This window comes from Ovis canadensis, chromosome 4, assembly GCF_042477335.2.
Source record: "Ovis canadensis isolate MfBH-ARS-UI-01 breed Bighorn chromosome 4, ARS-UI_OviCan_v2, whole genome shotgun sequence".
In the NCBI taxonomy this organism is placed as follows: domain Eukaryota; kingdom Metazoa; phylum Chordata; class Mammalia; order Artiodactyla; family Bovidae; genus Ovis; species Ovis canadensis.
Genome location: NC_091248.1, coordinates 58,110,462 through 58,118,780, shown reverse-complemented (window position 1 = coordinate 58,118,780; position 8,319 = coordinate 58,110,462). Strand labels below are relative to the sequence as shown.

Sequence of the window (8,319 nt, the reverse complement as noted above, 5' to 3'; positions counted from 1 at the left end):
ACAACAGATGTTCTTTCCCTCTGTAATCGTCGCAGTTATAATGATGATAATGCCTTCGCTTAAAGGAACATCATCCCTATGGAAGCGTGAATCAGCATGCCAGTGAATGTTCAGATTAGCCCACAGGTGAGACAGAACCGAAATGTCTTACGCGCCCTTGAGGGAGAAGCAAACCCCTTTCCTAAGTTAGATCAACTTTATTCCCCTTGCTGTTATCAGCTCTAGCCAGTTTGGATCTCTTCTAGAAAACAAACCAGTGGATACACTTTACATATTACTAGTATATGGTGTACACACATTACACACTCACAAACACACACCATTATCTCTGGGTTAAAAGGTGTATGACCTCTTAAATTATCTTGTAGGAACCTGGCAATACTGAAAAAATAAAATGCTCTCTTTCACTTCATATGTCCAAGCTTTAAAAAAAAAAAACAAAAAACTTATCTACTGTGCTTCAACCACTCTTTTTATTTTATTGAATATCACTAGAGTGACAATAACCAGAGAGGTGATCTGCTAGGAATAAACTACTTATTGTAGTAAATATCTGTATTATTGGTTTTCCCAGGTGGCTCTTATTGGCAGCAAAAATTTGTACAGAAGAGGAAAATAAGTCAAGGAAGAGTTGGGTTTTTTCTGTGCTGAAGGGTAAGGGAGACCCTTGGAAGGAAGGAAGGAGGCCAGGGATTGTTGCAGGGAAAGAGGATCCGTCTCCCCCTCTACCCCTTACCTGACAGCCTCCAGGCTTCCAGCATGGGCTGACTGTTCCCCCAAACCCTGAAAAAGAGTTCCTGCACTTGTCTCCTCCTCTCAGTGAGGTCTGGGGCCCAAAGCCTAATGGCTGCCTTTTGGATTAGGGTGTCTAGGAAAGTAACTACTATCACCACCATTGGAATGACTAATATTGACAACAGCTAACATGGATTGAAGTGCTTCCTAGGTACCACGAACTATTCTGAACTATTCTGAGTAAGATGTATTTACTCACCTGGAAACTTGCACATTTACAGATGGGGAAACCAAGGCACAAAAAGTTTACCTTGTTCAAGACTACAGAGCAGAAGGTAATGGAGCAGGGTTGTTGAACGACTTTCTGAATGGGGTGAGGTTCTACAAGCTCAGCTGGAGAACTGTCACTAGACTCCTTTGCTATCAACTCTCTTGGTTGGGGCTCATCTCTTCTAGGGCAGCTTGACAGGAACTCCCATCTGAAGCACTGTCAGAGGCAGATCTATTATTAATCCAAATAGTCTCTGAAATGCTATTTGTGTTTGAATTTTGGACACAGAGGAACAGTTACCAGAGCTGGGGTGTTGTATTGATCTGTGGAAATGCTGGGCATATTATTAGCTGGAATTAGAACAGTGAGATTAGATGTCTTAAGGTTGGGGATAATATTATATGTTTTAAAAATATCCCTCACGTTGTCACACCTTGAACCTGAATTGAATTGAAAATCTACAGTGGAAAAAGTCTCTTCAAGTGGTGTTGGAAAAGTTGGATCGCTGCATGTAAATCAATGAAGTTAGAACATACCCTCACACCATACACAGAAATAAACTCAAAATGGCTTTTAAAGACTTAAATATAAGACGTAACATCGTAAAACTCCTAGAAGAGCACATAGGCAAAACATTCTCTGACATAAACTGTGCCAGTGTTTTCTTTGGTCAGTCTCCCAAGGCAGTAGAAAAGGAAACAAACGGGACCAAACAAACTGAGAAGCTTATAAAAGATGTTCCTTATCGCTAATTATATTAGAGAAATGCAAATCAAAATTACAGTGAGGTACCACCTCACAGTGGTCAGAATGGCCATCATAAAAACTGCAAATAACAAGTGCTGGAGAGGATGTGGAGAAAAGGAAGCTCCCCTACAGGGTTGTTGAGAATGTAAGTTGGCATAGACGCTGTGGAAAACAGTGTAATGGTTTTCCAGAAACTGCTAAGAAAACTAAAAGTAGAATTAACTACCTTATGATCCAGCAATCCCACAACCTGAGTGTCCATCCACAGATGAATGGATAAAGATCTGGTGCAGATATACGCTGGAATACTACACACCAAAAAATAATGCCATTTGCAGTAACCTAGATGCAACTAGAGATGATTATACCAAGTGGAGTAAGTTAGAAAAAGAGAAAGACAGATACCATGTGAGGTCACTTCCGCGTGGAATCTAAAATGTGACACAGATGAGGCTAGCTGCAGACCAGACACGGACAGAGAGAGCAGACTGGCTGCCAGAGGCGGGGCGGGGGCTGCTGCGTCAGCAGATGCAAGCGCTCACATACGGAGTGGGTGAACGAGGTCCTACGGTGCAGCACAGAGACAGTCGGTGATAAACCACAGCCGGAAAGCAGATAGAAAAAAGAATGGGCATGTACTCACTCTACTGTAGAACAGAAATTACCACAACACTGTAAATCAACCATACTTCAATAAAATAGTAAAAGGATAAATATATAGTAAGATAAAAAATATTCAAACTAGATATTGGAAACATCTTTTACATAAATACTTTTGCTGAAATGAGTAAAATTTCTGCAAAGAGATTTCTGGATTTGGTTAAGCATTATTTCTTATAAATTGGGTTAGAGAATACTGATATGGTTATACAGGAATATATTTTCTTCTAATTTAGAATATTACAGGAAAATATAAATGATTAGATCAGAAGACAGTACTGTGAAGTCATCTTGGTATTCAGAAGAAAGCTTGTTAAGACATGTTCCAACCATAATGGCTCATTTGGATTTGTTCTACCATCATGAAGATGCTTGTTTTTTTAACAAAATATAAATAAAAATGTGCATTTAAAAAAATTTCAGAAAAATGTATTTGATTCTGCTCTTTCTGAAGCAGTGTTTCCAGTCTGGAGGCACTGTTAATAGCCTTCAAATACGTATTTGTTTCACCTTTATCATCAGAGAGTATAAACTAGGTGTTAATAGTCACAGTTTTTAAAGTTATTAATGTTTATGTTTGTTTATTGTGTTTCACATCTATACCCTTTCACAAGCATTATCAAAGGTGCGGCACTAGTAAAGCCATGGCAAAATTTACTTCCACAGTTGAGGGCAAATCTCAGTGCAAGGTGGGGCTATTAACAGCGGATCTACTGTTCACTGCGTTCTAAGTATCATACCAGGTACTGTGGCATGTCACAATATTCTCTCTTAATCCTCACAGCAGCTCTTAAGAAATGGTGCTGTCATCCCCATTTCACAGATGAGAAAACTGAGGCTTAGCTAAGCAATTTGCCAGGACCATTCAGCTAGTGAGAATCAATATGACTGACTACATAAAATTCCAGAGTCCAAGCCCCAAGTGTTACTATATTTTAGTGCTTCCAGTACTTTGTGCTTCCTAACTTTTTCCACATCAGGAAACACATGGAAGAAGAGCTTATTTAGACGTTGCACTGGAGTAAACTGAAGAAGACAGTCAAGGTCTACAGATAACAGCCAAGCATGTCCTGTGGGCTAGAGAGAGTCCATATCCCGGTATAACCCATCAGAGGGGTATCATGGAGAACAGATTTTGAAATTCAGCTTTTTTTTTTTTAAACAAGGTACATCTTGATAATCCAGATTGGACCAGTCTTAATTAGTAAACTATCTACAAGATAGAAGAGAAACATGTGGGCTTATTTATTCCAAGTATGTTTTAGAAAGCAATGCATTCTTCTAAATTAAAATCTTAAAAGTGCAGTATGTAAAACAGATAAAAGCTGGACATCTTTGGTTGGCTGAGTGGAGCCACAGTCTCTCCCATTCACCCCCAAGCCCACTGCAGTGGCTCCTCTGGCCGTTTCTCAGGAACATGGAAGCTCTAACGGAATAGTCTGAAAACCACTGCCCATCAGGGGTGGGAAGGGGAAACAGTCAAGGAAGATTCGTGCAATAGGCTTTTTTCTAAGTGGTAGTAGCCAGGAGTTAGGCTTCACAGATAGGAGATAACTCACAGAAGAGAAGCAGGTGGATATGTCCAGCACACCTGGGAAGGACAGACTTCACCTTCTGGAATTCTGCCTGGGCTGGCTGCTGACCTAGAGCCTCAGTGCTCTGCAAAGTAGGAAGTGACCCCATTTGTCTGAAAGTCAGTCAGTCAGCATCTTGTGGAGAGAAGGGTATCCAGAGCAGGCAGGCTTTGAGCCCTCCTAGCCCAAACACTTGTAGCTCAGCTGGTATAAAGAATCCACCTGCGATGTGAGAGACCTGGGTTAGATCCCTGGAGATCCCCTGGAGGAGGGCATGGCAACCCACTCCAGTATTCTTGCCTGGACAATACCCATGGACAGAGGAGCCTGGCGGGCTATAGTCCATAGAGTCTCAAAGAGTCAGACATAACTGAATGACTAAGCATAGCACATTAAGATTCCAAAAAACAAAGCTATCATATCATCCACAATCCCACACCTGGGAATGTACTGAAGAAAACGATAAGGTAACAGTACATGCCTCCCAACGTCATTGCAACACTTTGAATAGCAAAGACCTGGAAGCCACCAAACTGTCTGTTAGCAGATGAGTGAATGAGGATGTCGTACACATATACAATGAATGTTGCTCAGTCATAAAGTAATGCCGCTGGGGACACCACCACTGGATTTGGAGATGATCGTACTGTGGGTAACAGGTCACACAGAGAAAGATAGCATATGTTACCAGGTTGAGGTGGAAACAAAATGGATAGGAAAACAAATTAACAAAACAAAACCAGACATAAACTCTTGGTTACTAAAGAAAGGTGCAAGAGAGGGATAAATTAGTACCTTGGGATTAGCATATCTGTAGAGGTACTCAACAAGGACCTACTGTCCAGCACAAGGTATTCACTCAACAATCTGGAATAAGCTATCTGGGAAAAGTGGCCGAAAATGAGTACACAGAGCCCTATGTATAACTGAATCAAGCTGCTTGACAAGGAAAACAAACCCAAGTTCATCAACTGTGTTTCAGTAGAAATAAAAATGAAATAAAAATGTAAACAGGAATGATGCCTAGTATATCCTCACACCTGGGTGAACAGAGCTGGTGGGACATCCCTGGACCCTGAGCAGCTAGGGTCCCAAGGCTGGACTGTCCTAAGGCTGAGGGAGCAAGCAGGATGGGCAGGAAGGGAACCCTTAGACCTGCACTGCCTGGTCCCTCTGCATGGGCTCACAGGCCAGACCCAGGCGGGGCATCTGACAGCAAAGCCAGGTCTAGTGCACCCAAAGGTGATGGACCCTGTGGGTTGCAAGACTTTGAGGGGTCACTGGGTCTCTACATCTCCTGGTGCCCTCCAGCCTCCTTCCTTAGAGTCACCCTGCCTACAGACAACAGTTCCCTCATCACAGTGCTTTTGTAGGTGTTGGGATTTGTTCCTGGGTGAAGGGTATGGGGGTGAAAATGGTGAGACAGAAGCCCTGGATATGTGTTCTGGCACATTGAACTCATTTACAACCGCGGACTTTCCCTGCCTGAGTAACCAGAGGTGGGGAGGAAGAAATCCTGCCGCCCAGTGGTCATTTCCCAGAACTACAGCTATATCTCCAGTGTTGGCACTGGAGATGCCCATACTATGGAACCAGGTCAGACAGACAAAAATAGACACTATATGATATTAGTTTGAAGTGCAATCTAAAGATGGATAGAAATACCCCAACTGACAACAGAGAAACATGCTCAGAGACTTAGAAAAGAAATTTATGGTTACCAAAGAGGAAATCTGCAGAAGAGAAGAAAATTAGCACTTTAGGATTAACATGTAATATTTCTTGGGCTTCCCTGGTGGCTCAGATGATAAAGAGTCTGCCTGCAGTGCGAGAGACCTGGGTTCGATCCCTAGGTCAGGAAGATCCCTTGGAGAAGGAAATGGCAACCCACTCCAGTATTCTTGCCTGGAAAATCCCATGGACAGGGGAGCCTGGCAGGCTACAGTCCATGGAGGTCACAAAGAATTGAACATGACTGAGCAACTTCCCTTTCTTTTCTGATATTTCTAAAATAGTCAACAAGGCCCTACTGTCTTAACACAGGGAACTCTACTCAACACTCTGGAAGAAGCTATCTGGGAGCAGAGTCCAAAAACAAGTAGATGTACTCCTATCTGTAACTGAATCGATGCCAAAACAAATGCAACTTTGTTAATCAACTGTACTGCACTAGAAACTAAAAATTAAATGAAGATATCAGTAAAAGGAATAATGGCTACTATAGTCACCTCTTGCCTGTGTGGTCAGGGCTGGGGGTACTATCCGTAGAGCCTGAACCAGAGTGAGTTGAAAAGCTCAACTGGGGGATGGAAAGGATCTGCCAGGAAAGGAAGCCCCTTGGGCCCACAGTGCCTGGTCCCTCCATGTGGACCACAGTTCCCAGATCACATCGGGCCCTTCAACAGCAAAGCCAAGCACAGTGCACTCAAAGGATGATGGACCCTTAGGTTGCCAGGACTTTGAGCAGTCACCTGGTCTCCATGTCCCCTGGTGCTGGGGTTCCCACCTCCAGTCCCCCATGTATAGAGAATAGCACACTCAACACAGCACTTTGGCAGGGGTTTGGATTTTTCCCACATTGAAGGGCAAGGGGTGGAAGTGATGAGACCAGCCCTGGGTCTGTGTTCTGGCACATTCTGCCCTCCTTTACAACCTAAGAGCAGGACTGTCCCTAGTCATCCCCTCACCCTGGTTACCAAAGGTGGAGAGGATGGACTCCTGTCACCTTGTGGCTATTTCATAAACTACAACTTAAAGTCAGTGCTTTGGGGAATCATACTCATAAGGTTATTAGGTTCATTAAAAAAAAGGGGGGGGACCTCAAGAATTGTCATACTTGAAAAATATTTTTCTTAAAGGCCAACCTTCAAGACACTCATTTCAGGAGAAAAGTCATTTCAACTTTACTCATTTTTTTTTAAAATGTAAACTACTTGGAAAGATGGTCAACATCCCTCATTATCAGAGAAATGTAAATCAAAATTAAAATGAAGTACATCCTTGCACCAATTAGGGCAGTCATCATCAAAAAGTCTATAGCAGTAGATGCTGGGAAAGGTGTGGAGAAATGAACTCTCCATCACCGTGGGTGGGAATGTAACCTGGTAAGAGCCACTAGGAAGGACACTATGGAGGTTCCTTAAAAAATGAAGTAGATGCTACCACATGATCTGCAATCTCACCTCTGGACAGATACCCGACAAAACCCTAAGGGAAAAGAAGCCTGCACCATAACGTCACTTCAACACTACTTTCAATAGACAGGACCTGTCCATCAGCAGACGAGTGCATAAGGAAGACGTGGTGCATACAAGGGAATATTGGGCAGCCGTAAAATAGGATAAATTAATGCTCCTTTCAGCAACATAGGTGGACTTGGTGATGATCAGATTATGGGTAGCAGGTTACACAGAGGAAAACAGCATACCTATCACGCTGGGGTACAATCTAAAAATGGATAGAAACACATGAATTGACCAAACAGAAATGCACTCAGAGGCTTAGAAAAGAAATCTATGGTGAGGAGAGGGAAAATACTGGGCAGGGATGAATCAGCATGTGCAATTATTATATGAAAACTGGTATCTGTAGAGATAATCAACAAGGACCTGTTCTGTACAGGGAACGCTAGTCAATACACTGGAAAAAGCTATCTGGGAAGGGGGGCAAAAACCAGTAGATGTGTTTGTATGTATAACTGAATGCATGTGCTTGATGGGGAAAAGAAAAGCAACATTATCATCTCTGTTCCAATAGAAATAAAAATGATACAAAACTCTAAGAAGGAATGATGTCTACTATATTCCCCTCAGGCTTGGGTGTTTGGTACTGGTGGGACATCCCTGGAGCCTGAGCAGCTAGGGCCCTAAGGCTGGACTGCCCTAAGGCTGAGGGAGCTGAGAAGGATGAGGCAGGATGGGAACCCTTAGACCTGCGTGGGACCAAAGTCCCCAGACCCAGGCGGGGCATCTGACCACAAAGTCAAGTCTAGTGCACCCGAAGGATTATGGACCCTGTGGGCTGCAAGACTTTGAGGAGTCACCTGGTCTCTCTGTCTCCTGATGCTGCGGTTCCCACTCCAGTCTCCTTCCTTAGAATCATCCCACATACAGGTGAAAGCTCCCTCACCACCGCACTTTTGTAGAGGGTGGGATTTGTTCCTGGATGAAGGGTAAGGGGATGGAAGTGGGGAGACAGAAGCCCTGGGTATGTGTTCTGGCACATTCAGCTCTCATTTACAACCACAGACTTCCCCTCATTTCCCCCTTGCCTGAGTAACCAGAGCTGGGGGAAAAGAAATCCCGCTGCCTCATGGCCATTTATGATTACCAC

General features: G+C 43.3%; 1 protein-coding gene across 3 annotated transcripts in view; it reads right to left on the bottom strand.

The window, feature by feature from the left end:
- MAGI2 (membrane associated guanylate kinase, WW and PDZ domain containing 2) overlaps nt 1–8,319 on the bottom strand; it is a 1,500,648-nt gene that overhangs the window by 3,262 nt on the left and 1,489,067 nt on the right. The gene's annotated exons all lie outside the window — the stretch shown is intronic.